Genomic DNA, 14232 nt, shown 5'->3' on the forward strand with positions numbered 1-14232 from the left:
ATACAGTATTATATCTGGAAAGCATCTAAGCAGGAATGTGGAATATCAAAGTCCCATGCTCTTCTCTTGCCCTTTTGGGACAGTCTTCAGTTAGGGAGGCTCAAAAAAGATCACACTCTGTAAAAACACATATTCTTTCTTCTGATATTGCTTATACTGTTCCACATGGTTTCAGATATGAAAACATATTTGAATAAATGCACACTTAATATCTTAGATTTAACTCTTCTAGTTGTAAAGTTAGATTCTGTTGTTGCATTCGAATTTGAATATTTTCAGGTAAGCCTAACAACAACTCACCAGGCATATTTGTAGGTCAGATCTTTGTTTCCACATCATGGGACACTGATTAGACTTTAGTCTTTCTGTCACACTGAGGTCACTGAGTGAATCCCTCTCAAGGGAGGAATTACTATGGAGGAATTCTGTACCAGACTTTGACAGTGAAGTGATACGTGCTACAAATAAACCCTCAAAATTATTTCTTTCAAGAATTTTTACCCCAAATCATTTCAGCAATCCGGTTACAGGATAGCATCACCAACTGTTGTCTTGGCACAAATGTAGGGTCAGGAAAAAGTGGTTGGAGGAAGGATGGTATTTCTCAAACCAACTTTTCCATCAAAGCCAGCGCACTGTGGGCAAATGCCCATCTTTACTCTCAAGGTGGTTTATGAGCCCACCACAAGCTGACCTCGGGTACCAGTTTCCAGACACGACTGGAGAGCAATTCATTAGCGACCTACAGTGCAGCTGGCAGGTAGCACAGCAGGACATGAACTTGATTAAAAACACTGGTAGGCCAGGTAGATTTAGATCAGGCACATGATAAGGCAGTGACCACTACTTGCTTTCCTCAACCACCACTGCCCCATCAAATCACGTCCCTCCTGACACTGGACTGCCTCCCATTTCTGCGGCTGCTGCTGCACCCGGAGTCACAGCACACCACGAGATCAGAAGAAAATCACTTGTTTTCTCCACCCCACACTCAGGATGTTTGGGACTTTCCAAGAGACTGCATGCCATCCTGGTGTATTTACCTTTCCCCATTGCGGTTTGCATACCTTGCTGGTATCACCTAGCAGTAAATGAGGAAAACAGCTATTCACTACACCACTTCCTGCAAGCTTTCCTGTTTGACACTTTTACACTGTTAACAAGTTCAAACAGCGACAGGGCTCGTGGGCGTATGACCCCACTAGGCTGATGCTCAGCACGTCCACACTGCCCACATGCTGATGGAGGGTGCTCTCCAAGGCCCTGGGAATTCTTCATACTTCTCTGCCCACATACATTTGTTGTCCTTTGCTACACAGGATAGAGAGGCCTGAAACTGTGCTGCTCCAAATTCAGGTTCAGCCTCATAGGGTGAGAGTTTACCACCTGAAATCCTTCTGGATGCCTGACCCTTGCTGGCCTGAGTCTCCTCAAGCAGCACTTCCAGCAGTACCACCATGTCTGCAGACCGATCAATTAATTTTTTTAATATAAACAAGAAAAGAGCTGAATGATTGACTGCAGCAATCTCAGCCAGCCCACGCTCCACGCAGACGATCTGCTGTCACATATCTGGCCCTTTTACAGCGAGGCAAGTGGGACCAGGGCCAAGAAAGTTACCTCAGCTGTGTCCCAAGTGAGAAAGCATTTGGGGCTTGCAGCAAAAGGCCCTGGTAGTAGGTGAGTGCAGTGAGAAATTTCCCAGTGCAAAGCACTTATCTTAAAAGCAGAGCTTTGAGTACATGACATAAATCAGATTTCTGAGTGCTTCTCATCCTTTACTTTTCTCAAATCCTGCTGGAGAGGTACAAAAAGCTCAAGTTACAGAGTACCAGAGCTGCTGATTCACAGCAGAAATGAGCAACAACAACAGACAGAGCCCACTTGTCCACAGCCTCCTCTCTGTGACCGCTTGTCATGACCCTCTGCAGAGCTCCAGGACCAGAGAAACCTCCTACAGCACTGCTTTGATGAGGTGATGAAAAATCCAACCCAGTCTACGTTTCACTATAGCATGAAAGTGGAAGAAAGCTTTCCTCCTCGTTGTGCTATGCCTCAGCACCTCAGAAACTCGGTGTGGCTGCAGGGGGATGTGCAGAGAATCACAGGCAAAGCTGCTGCTCAAGCAAAGTCACAGCATTTTACCCTGGCAATGAACTTTTTCTCTCATTTCCATTTTCATTGCAATATCAATTTGCATTTATTAAAAAGTCCTTACCCTCCTCTCCAGAAAAAAAAATACCCACCCTGATCTAAAGAAAAAGATTGGTTTACATGAAATCCTATTAGTTTAGCTGATTGCTTCCAAAACATTTCTGAGAAAGCCTTCCATTACCATACAAATGGTGCTGGGCCTTTTTGCAGGCTAACTGCTAGATAGCATAACGATTTGGGCAAATATTCATCAAGACAGCTGCTTCTGTGAGCGCGGATGTAAGTCTGACGCACGCCATTTAAGAAAAGAGCAAGAAATAGCTGATCTCCTCCAGGAAGGCAGCGGTTAAATCAGCAGCAGCCCTCTCCCCGAACGTCCACGGCAGCACCCGAAACACATGGGGAACATACGTGTGGGGAGCACATGTGGGGAGCCTGTGGGTCTGTGGAAAAGGAGGAGGAGGATGGAGATGATGGCCGATTCTGGGAGAGGAGAGGAGACTGGCAGCCCGGCGTAAATACATGTGGGGATCCCGCACCGGAGAAGAACAGCGAGGGAGCGTGCCCACTGCCTTGGCTGAGAGCTTCATTCCTCCTCGGTGTCATCATTTTCTCCTCTTTGCTGGAATAACCACGAGATCCCACAAGCTTTGTCTGGTGGATGAAGCCAAGAGAGCTAACAATGCTATAATTTTAAAGAGCTCTATGTAAACAGCTCCTGAAGGTGTTTGCATCAGCTCCATCCCTGGGGCACAGCTCACTGGTCACCTCTTTGGGATTGCAGGGTGCCACCCGAGTGATGTGAAAACAGCCGGGAGTGAGGAGATCACCTTGGTGGCTGGGCATTTTGGTGGGCAGGAGATTCTTTGGATTTGTAAAAAGGAAGCTTACCACTGAAGGTCTTGCAAAGTCTGCAAAGACTTTGCCAAGTCAGGGCTTTTGAGTGGATATGTACAGTTCTCTGTAGTCGTGTGGGTGCTGCCTGCCCCTTTCCTGTAAACACAGAGCATTTCTTAAGTACTCCCCAGGGGTCCGATTCACTTTTGTGAATCAGATAGCCATGTGAATAAGGCGAGGATCCAGATCTAAAACAACATCATAAATTTGGAGGGGCTGATTTCAACCCTAAAGATCCCCAATCTGGGAAAAGAGTCTGCACAGAACTTGTTTTTTTTACTTTAACAACAATCATTGCAATTACTTTTGAGAGAACAAACATTAATATTACTCACAGGGTACAACAGGATGCAGTAACAACCTCTGTAACCAATGTAATGCAGAAAGGCACAATCAGCCTCATTGGCCTTTAAAAAAACAGAGTGAAAAAAGAGTATTGGTGACTACTAAAGATGCAGCATCAAAGAGCAGTAAAAATTTAAACATTCAGCAGCTATTCCACATAGCATTTACATGTAATTTCCTGTTCTAATAAGCCAAAATGGAAGAAAAAATTATAGAAGAGCTACCACACAAAGGAGACGTCATCAGCTGTTGCTGAAAATAAAATAAAACATCAAATCCCTGGAACTTTTCATCAAGGGGGTGAATGAACATGCAAGTCCTAAGGCAGGGTCGTGAGTTCCCTGCAAGCACCTGGCAATCCCACACCAGGGGCTCACGGCGAATGAGCCGAACTATCCTACCTGGCTCTGACCAGCACTGGTAACCAGTGGCTCCTCGCTCCCAGCTTGTATTAGGAGTGCTGCATAGAACCCAAACGTGCAGGGGGATTGCGGGGTGCTCTTCCATCTCAAGTGGTTCAGCGGCCAGTACACACAAGTGACACAGCACTGGCTGGGCTGTTAATGAAAGCCACCCAACATACACTGGAGGCGTGTGTTTTAAAACAGACACCCAGTCAATTCATCAGCTTTGTCCTCATTCCAGTAAAATTTTCCCAAAGATACTTCTTTCCTCAATTTGTAATTTTCTGGAGACCTAACACGTCATTTGGAGGGTCAAAATGGCACAAGAGCTGAACAGGTGCCCTTCTGCTCTGGACTGAGGTGACAAAGCAGAGAGGGACCATCCAAAAAGAGAGACTTAATCACATCTCACCTTAATCCTGACTTGCAGAGGAAGCTGGAGGGACGGCCGCGTCGAGGAACGGCCTTCCAAAACGGTGAACTCACAACCCACGTCTGCCCCTGTGATTACGCTGTACGAAGTAATTAACCAGTCCAGCACGGCACTGCCAACACCAGCAGCCACTTCATGCATGCTCATGGCCATGTTGGCCACTGTGGGACAGCACAACACCTATTTGCAGGTCAACGGTTAGTCTTCTGTCAACTGACCTAAGCTTTCTGGCAGTGTAGGACGTGGTCTAACCAACCAGGCTGGTCTCAGAGGTAGGTCTCAGACCTGACACCGAGAGTCAGCAGATGCAGGAGGGACTACCAAAAATCCGGTTTCCTTTGCCTGCCTGCTCCCAGCCTGGTTTTCTCTGCAGCTGGGGTGTGTGAACAGGGAGCAGCAGGCAGACACAATAACTTCCTCCTTCCCCACACTTCCAACCCTGTCCACAGTTTTCCAGCTGCAGCCTCTCCCTGAAGCCATTAGAGAAGTAAGGGGGAGCCAAAGGGAAAACCAAGAGTCCTTTCTGAAGATAACAGACCAGTTGTACACTGGGAGGGAAAACCCTTGCTGATCTGAGCCCCCTTCCCATCTGCTCCATGGAGGTGACTGGCCGAGGCAGCAGAGCATGAGATTTGATTATAATTATTGTCTTAACGCAGAGCTGAAATTGTTCCGGGCACGCGGAGCTTCTGGGAGTAGGCAAGCATCCAAAATAATCTTTGGACTGCAAACTCTGTGAGGAAGAGATGGCATAAACTGACAGACATCGCAAAACCCTTCGGAGTCTGCTTCCCATCGAGCAGGGTTGTCCCCGTCAGTCTGCAATTTCACCTCCAGACAGCTCCCGCTTTCGCTCCGGCTTTGGCAGACACATTGTTTTTCAACGAGGAAAAAAATACGTATATTGAAGGACCATAAACCAGCTCAACCCAATTAAATCAAACCCAGTGGCTGCCGGGCTGTGCTTCTCTCCGCGGTCAATTCCGATCTGGTGCCTGCTGTGCAAAACCAGTGACATTGTGGACTGCAGCAACACAATTAGGACTGAAGCCCAGATCTATGAAGGTATTTAGATGCCTAAGTGGCCTTTAGACATCTAAATATCTTTGTGGAGTAACATGCAGTTCTTGGGGCAAAAATAAGTATTCTTACAAAGAAGAAACCAGCTCTAATACGGTGTATGTTCCTGAGAACTCCTATATGGCTCTTTGAGCTGAGCAGCACCTGTAGCTCAGGTTTTGAGAAGCCAGATGCATGGGGACACACCACCTTCCCATCCACTCCTTTTTCACTTAAACTCCAGAAGTTGGAAATGTTTACTACTCCCCTGCTTCTCATTAAATAAGCCCGACTTCCTGGAGGTCGTGCAAAGCTTTTAGTAGTTAGCAGCACACGGTAAATTTGAAATAACAGGTTTTCTGGCTGGAACATATCACGCTGTACATCCCTGGGAAATATGTTTGGAGCAGTCCACGTCACGAGCAGATGCTTTTTGTCTACTAGGTGGTTCCTGGTGGTATAGCAGAACTTGGTGAGCATCAGGGGAATGTTACATGATAATTAGCCAGTGTGCACAAGGCTTAAGAGTTTTGGCTGTTGGCATCAGTGAAGCAGGATTTGGTCTCTCCCCTGAGTTTTGCTAATACCCAGACATTGCAAAGGAATCTAAATGGCTTATGCTACTCCAGGTGGGCAAAGCACTGTGTAGGGTAGGAGCTCACATAAAGTTGATCCAGAAGAATTAGTATTTCTTCTGGCTGTTATATCCTGCCTAATTCTAATTCCTCTAGGAGTTATTTCTCCATAGCATCTGTACAATGAGCTATGAAATTCCTATTGCGCTGACTTGGCTATGGGTACCCCCGCAACGGAAATTCACTTAAAACACCCTTCAGAGTAATTGAAAGTTGGAATGGACAAGGATAATCTGCAAGCAGGTTGCACGGGTACTGCTTTGTGTTCTGAATGAAAGTTCCCCTCGTGCCTTTATGTTAAAGGTTTATTTTTGTGACTCTCAAATAATGCACAGCCATGTTTCCCTCTTCCAGCCTGCTCCTTCTGAATCACATTTTCTCCTGGTATTTGGAAGAGCAAAAGGCAATAAGAAGTGTGAAACCTCCGTGGCCTCACCAAGTGTGAACCAGCCATCCTGCTGGGAAAGGTTCTAGGAAAGGACATTTTGGACAATGGAAGCAGGTGCTGCCAATATTTAATTCTCATCTTTTTCTCAAGTGCAGCATGTTTTTATTAATTTTACTGCTGCGTCAGACCTGCGAAGCCCTGCCTGCTGTGCCCAGGCTCCTCTCTCAGCCATCCCACGCTGCGCTGATTTGCTTAACCTCTGGTTTGTTGCACATCTCTATTACTCCGAGCGGTCGGAGAAAGCCCTGTCCGTTGATTATAAATGCTGAACATCTTAAAGGTATTTTATATTTCATTAAGCACTTTATAAGTCTGTTCATGCAAGTAGCAGGCCAGATTTCCTCATTTTGTAGGGATAAGAATATATTTTTTGCTTAGTTCAATAAAACCATTTGTATTCATCTTTACTGATTCCACTATTGTTTTCCCTTGCTCAGCAAGATGTATATTACAGTCTGTTTAATTGTGTGTTTGAGCTTTACTACTTAACCAGATCTATTTATCATTACAATGCATCAGTACATTATAAAGCTTTCAGGCACATTTATCAGCATAACAAAGCTCCCGCTACAGAAAAGTCCTCCAGGGAAATAAAGCAACAACAACGAATACTTTAATGCAATTCACTTAACAGTACAAATATTTGTAATTACAAAAATCTTTAAGTGTGCTTCCTCCATAAATGGCATGTTTTACTTAAAATTGCTTTCATAATATGGTAGCACCTCCAATTTATGCAGCTGATGGTTTCCTCACATCAAACAAATCAAGGCCAAGTTAACTGTTTTCTTATATTTTCCCTTTTGCTAACGTGATGCTAAGTGCTAAGTTCACTGATGCGCGATTGAAAATTTGGTTACACCTAATAAAAGGAGAACATTTAAAAAACACTAATGCATGATTAATAACTGCTATAAATACATTACACCATGAATGCAATGTTACAGATAGCTGCAAGCCATGTGTGAACTAAGTCTACAACAATCAATTAACCATTAATTGTAATGTCTGTTAATCATTGATTAACCCTTTATAAATAACAAATACATTACCCTTGCTGTAAACTGGGACCACCAGGTTATATTTCATGGGTATTCATGTTTCTCATGTCTACCAAAAATACATGTTGTCAATCTGTTGTAATTCCAGCACCATTTTTATATATTTAACATTCTTGGAAAATATGTTGTTACTCCATTATCAGCTTTCTTTTTTTTCTGCTTTTGCCTTGTAGCAAATTATTGCAAACTGAAGGACATCGCAGGAAGTCAGCTTTTATGGCTGAAAACTGTCGTGTCACAAGAAAGGCCTGGGGATATTTGTTTTTTCTTATCATGCAGTAAGTCATACTCAGATTGCCTACGGAAAGTACCTGACTCCAGCACTGGAACTCCAGCCTCTGCTACAGCACATGGAAACAGGACCTGGTAGCACTGGACCCAACCTGAGCAGGCTTTCAAGGGACAATGGTGGCCAGCCTACGCTGAGCTCTGAGCACCCTGGGCTTTTTGTTCAGAAATCAGGGGTAGTGCTCAGCCCCACCTTCCAGACCTCCAGCTCTCCTCTCACCTGCAATGAAGCCTCCTGCCTCCAGACAGTAGCAATGGGAGACTCACCGTCAGCAGATCCATCACACCAGTAAAATAGCCAGAACTCCTCACAGGCACAAGTACTAAAAATGAAATTATGAATATTAATATTAGAATATCAGCACTAAGATTCTGAAGCCAAGTACTTAAAAGTTAGCAAAATCCAGACTTCCAATATTTTGTGAAACCTCGGCGTGGCCACACAAATACCACAATCCTAAGTGACAAGCATTATTCTCTATTTTCCATAGCATTACACATCACCTTCCACTCAGAAGACCAATGCTCCATTAATAAATGACAGGTCAAAAATCTGCTCTGTGTCCACTGTTTCTGCTTAGACGTGACCTATTGCCATTCTTATTGCACTTAATCTTAACAGGTAGAATCATCTAAATATCCGGTCTGCTAGAGACAGGGAGAAGCAGTGGAAATCTAATTCTGCTCGTGTTTCTCATGGTTCCAGAATAGGAGATTCCCACCACATTCTAAAACATGATACTTTAGATCATCATTTTGAGGCAAAACAAGTTCACTACTCTTCCAAGCAAAACCTTTGCCGAGGGAGAGGGAATGAACATGTCACTGAAGGCCACCGCAAGACCTAGGTGTGTGGTGGATAAGTTTCACATCCCAGCATCTATGAAGAAGAGGTACCACTACCCAAAAAAGATACGATCAGCAGAACAGTTAGGTGTACAGCTGCAAGCAATATTGTTAGGGAACAGGACAACAAGGGCAGGACAGGCTTGGATGAGTGAAAGTTGTCTGAAAGGAGCCAGCCAAGAGCTCTGCTGTCATCATAGAGAGGGAGCTGGAAACTTCCCTGTGAGGGCCCCTGAAAGCTATTGAGAAAACAAAAAAACAGACCATGATGGAAATCTGTAACTTGAGACATCTCCAGTAGGCAAAAGCACAAGGATGTATTCCACAGAGGAGAAAATCTCATAGAGGCAGGATAACAAACAGCGTAATCCGTGCCCAGACTTTAGAAAATGCCTCAGCTGTCTATGTTTCCCCTCTGTTTTTTAACAAGCCTTCATACTTGTGCCTGTAAAATATTTGGAGCAGGGACTATCTTCAAATATTCATTTACATATTTATAAAGATAACAAAATACTTACAGAGCCTCTATCCTGAACAGGTCCCAGCTCTTTGAGACGTTAAGAAGTGAAACAACACCTGAACTGGGATTCACAGGTGAGCCAGGACTGACACAGCTTTGTTAACAGTCTCATCAGACTGTTTAATATGTTGTCCTCTTCAAACTCTGTGATATGATGGCAAATTCTCCTGCTGAAATGCGCTGAGCAGGCTTAAAACCTGAACAACCAATACATAATTAGGAATGGGAGCATTTACAGACTTTGAGGGTGAAGATTCTCCATATGTAGTATCTAAATATGCCATAATAGCTTATAAAAAATAGTATTTATTGAGGCGACTTAGAACAGTTGCAGAGAAAGTTGTTTTAAGGGGAGTTTCTCTATGTAGTTTCGATGCACAAAGCGCCTGCTTTGCCACCTAGTGGCTATTGCAGAGACATCGTCGGTATTTTTGTGCCTTTGTCATCCAAAGCGTCCATCAGCTCCCAAATCTTAGAGGAAAATAGCAGAAGGAGATAGAAGCAATTAAAAAAATATAGCAGATATAACAATCACAAACCAAATCACCTGTAGTTCTTAAATTTAGCAGAGAAATCAGTAGAAAAGTTCATGTATCACAGCCCGGGTGCTCCAGAGGCAGAATAGAGCCCTGGTTTGAAAGAGGGAGCAGCAAGGGATTTCTGAGAAGGGAATTTGAGAAAACAGCAGTTCAGCATCTGACTTCGTTCCTATTGTAAAATGCAGAGGTTGGCATGAAACAAGCTTAGATCATTTGTCTCACTGAAGCCAAAGGTTTGGGTTGGTACCGCAGCAGCTGCCACTCGGCACCTCCACGAGCTCCAGCTTGTCAGATGGGAAAGCGCATTATTACATTGCATTCTTCTATTACGTTTTCATATATTTAACTCACCGCAAGGGTCAGACCGCAATTTCTATCCCCTGACACGTTCAACCAGACAAAGGCTGCAGCTGGCAAACTTTCCCTGCCCAGGCTGAGCAGACACGGCATTTCTGAAAGTCCAGGCCCCTGGAACAAATGTACTAAAAAATAGTTTCAAAAAATTAACACATCACAAACAACAAAACATCACCCTTTCTACCCAAGAATCTACTTCCCCAAAGGGATTTCAGAGACTGAAGGAGCTGAGACGAAGCATCTGTTCAAGACCATTTCCAGCACTTTGAGTTTTAAACCTCACAGTAACACATATTGGGGGTGAATTATCAAATGCGGATTATAGAAGCAGTTCAGCTTGTTTTTCAAAAACGGCACCACAGGTTGGAGAAGTTTCACCCTCCTGTGTCTTCTGGGGATGGATTTGCAGTGGGCTGTAAGTATCTGGAGACAGAGGAGGTAAGAAGCAGTACGCGGAGGTACCTCTTCTGAATGGCATTTCATTTCTACAGTGTGCAGTTCCTAAGTAATGAAGCCACTTTGCAATCAGAAAATTAGATTCGCTGCCATGAGAAGTTTACAACACACGCACTCGATCTGCAGGGACTGCTCCTGGCTTATTCTACTGTAACTTCAGGCATTTCTTTGGAAAAACTATACCATGTGAGGACTATTCCTCTTAAGCGTTCACTTAAGTCACCAAAGACAAGCAGAAGAGGGATCCCAGACAGATGAATCTAGATCTAAGAACCGCCACCATCTCATGGCTTCTCAACAGCCTTTTCAAAGGAAAACCTGTGCTGTCTGCTTAGATGTGAGCTCAGCTGTCTATCACAAATACATCACAAACTACTGGGAGTCACTGGCAGCTGCACTGGCAATTAACTGCAGTTGGAAACTAAAATACTTTGGGAATCTCAGCAACATCTACTGCTTCCAGCAGCACTGGACGTAACAAGTGAACAAAGTTCTCCAAATGGTGAGGTTTGGTCCCAGAGCCTGGAATGACACATTTTGCTCTGGGATGCATACATGGAATGTGTGCTGCAGTCCATGGCGTCACAATTTAATACTGCTTTTTCAACAGACTGAAGACCTTTATTTTTCTGTAAAATGGGATCAATCTTAACTGCTGGATACCTGATGCAAAAATGTGCCTCTATCCTTTGAATTTACAGAGCTGAAAACCTCTAAAAATGAGCTTTGGGTCACAGTGGAGATTTTTCTTCTCTTACCTGTGCTTCTTGCAGTAACAGGGCTGTATCCTGTGCTTAAAATGGCTGGTCTGCAGGAGGAAAAGAAAAAGAAAAAAAGAAAAAGGAAAAAAGAAAAAAAAGAGCTGTCGAGAACATGAATTCTTGAAAACCTCCAGTTCCAGTAATCCCTTTCAAAGGACAGGCTTTCCACTTCATGCTTGGAATGGAAAGTGTTGGCCTTGGAACTAATTAGAAATGGCCACAACTTAAGAGATAAAAACAAATCTATCACCATAACTTCATAATGTGACAAATACATTTCACATTCGCTAGGCCTTTAAAAAACATGGGCAAGCAAACAGCAAAATGACTGAAAACCTATAGCAAAAAGAAGTTGGAAGTCCCCTGTCTCCATTTTAATATGAAAACTGCTGGTGCTGTTAACAGTAAATATGTTACTGGAAAACACCAAAAGCAGACTCTTTCTGTTGTGGTTTAAGAACAGTAAAATACAGCATGGACTTAACTTTCTTTACATGAGGGCTTAACTGGAATCCTACTAAACAGCAACAGAGACTTAAATGAGATTTACTCTGATGCTTTTAGGTGTGCTGGAGAACAAGTACTGCTGCTTCCCGAGCACCTGGGAAGGCGAATATGCTGCGGAGCCCACAGCTGTGTTAGAGGCAACTGGCTTGAGAATTCAGTCCATTGCATCAGGTGGGACAATTTGAAAATGGCTGGAGGGCTTCAGAAACGCAAGACTGAGATGTCAGCTCCTCAGGTGATTTATTTTTAGATGTTGATTTGCTGCCCTAACTCCTAGGGTTCATCCAGGGAGGACCAGCTCCATAAGCTTTTCCCAGACTACACAAGGACTCTGCTCTCACAGCGCAGATGAAGAAACAGCACTCTCACATGGGCACGTAATTGTCTACCTCTACCTCAAATACATCAAATTTGATATGTAGAAAGGCTCCTGTGGCAATTTAAGTTCATAATTCTGCTCCTTTTTATTACTTTAAATCTTTGCAACTCAAAACATATTCCAGTATTTAAATGTATTGTTTTTAAACTTCCTTACTTTATTTCTTGAGCAGATCATCAATGCTTCCAACCAGCAACCACTTGTCCTTTTTAGGCAGCACATGAAGGAAGGGGGATAGATGTGTAGTTAAAGACTCTGCAAGTAAGAAATGTCTTCAACGGATTGGCATGCCCAGAGAATGATCTACATTGACTTGGAAATGTCTCAACTGCCTCTAATCATCCCAAGGACACACTTTAGTCTGTTTGTGGTGGCCTTGACATGGTGTCACAACGCCCCCAAAAAACAAACAATGCTCCTTCAAGAAAACACTCTGTTTTGGCTGTGAGCAGAAATGTATAAGCAAAGATAAGTGCTGAGACTAGATCTGAAGAGCCATAATTGGTTCTGTGGTAGAGAACAGTTCCTACAGAATGTAGGAAGGAAAGTCCAGATGAGGAACTGCATAAAAAAAAAAAAAGACCAACTGGGCAACCCCAAGTCCAAAAGTGGACATAAAAGAATTGAATTTTGGATATGGGTTTAGCAAGGTAGCATGCATGGAGGTCAGCCAAGGAGAGAGCTGGAAAACAACTGGTCTGTGTCAGGCTGGAACTCACAGATGAAAAGTAGGACTGGCCAAAATAATGTTTTTTCTAAAAAAGAGAATAATTCTAAAAGTAACATTTCGGGTCCCCTGAATGCTAGAAGGAAATGAGGAAGAAGGACAGGAGGCAGATGTTGAGGGACAAACAGCCTGATACAAGGTATGAGACCCAGCTAAAGTGCGCTCTGCAAGAGGCAGACACACAGTGGGGGCAGACAGTGGGATTAGAGTGAGCACTTAGACTATGAGATCAGGACCACTGCGTGAGCATCTACTTAACATGGAGCTTTTGCAAGTAATGAGGTGCTACTTTGACAAATGCAATCTGAAGATGGAGAAGAGGATTAATCAAGTTCTTCAAGCACTTGGGACTTTGCAGAAAAATAGTTTACCAAGGAAATTGGAAAGTCAATGGAAGCAAGAAGACAATAGCTGAAACTGAGATCAGAGAAGATCAGAAATCCTGTAATTTCATCTCCAGAAGATAACCATATTGGACCATGTCATTCAATAGGACAAAAATACCAAGCCACAAAGGAAAGGATGTACAGTATAATGAAAGAAACTGGAAAAGAAAACAGATGAATAACACAGTTTGGTCTTCCTGGAAGATGTGTCACTGACCTCAGAAGAAAGGCAAATTGGCTAACATGTGACATGCTCACTAAATTCAAGTCAGCCTACATGACCTCATGTTCAATATGAAACAATAACTGGAATTTACAGGCAGGGAAAGCCAAATTAAATAAACCAGATTAGAAATTATAGTGATAGTTATCCCCCATTTAAACAAACTATCAAAGGAAATAGCAAAAACCCAATCACTTGACATTTTAATATAAGGACTAAAAATCTTTCTGAAAGATTTACTTAAGTCAAAACATGGTATCAGGTTTAACGAAGACGCTTATCACGTTTAACAGCTTTAGTAAGCGGCCAGAGAAAATGATCTAATATTATTCTCTGCCCTTAAAATCAATGACTTCTTTTTTCTTCTTTTTTTTTTTTTTTTCCAATTTAAAAAAGGTAGAAAGGTCGGAGTGAACTGAAAAAAAGGAAATAGTGGCAGTGCTGCCTTCTCTTTCAAGCAGAACAACCAACATTATTGAAGCATCCACTGAGATTAAACAAGAGGAGACGAAAACCCTTCAGTCTGAGGCAAGGAGCAAGCTGGTAACAGCCAGACTACAGCAGTCACAGTCATTTGGACAGGCAGCCTTAATCACTTGAGGTGGAAGGCTGAACAAGAAAATAATAAGGCATTTTCTCAAGGAAAAACAAAAAAAACCAAAAAACCCAAAACACCAAAAAAACCCAAACCCCAAACACACTGAAGGAAAAAGCCTTGAGGCTTGTTATAAAGGAAGCTGAAGTGTTTTACCCTGAATGGAAAAGGCCTCTAGTTGTTGGTGCAGTAGCAACCTTGTATGACCTTTA

The sequence above is a fragment of the Numenius arquata genome, chromosome 5 (genome assembly GCF_964106895.1).
Source record: "Numenius arquata chromosome 5, bNumArq3.hap1.1, whole genome shotgun sequence".
In the NCBI taxonomy this organism is placed as follows: domain Eukaryota; kingdom Metazoa; phylum Chordata; class Aves; order Charadriiformes; family Scolopacidae; genus Numenius; species Numenius arquata.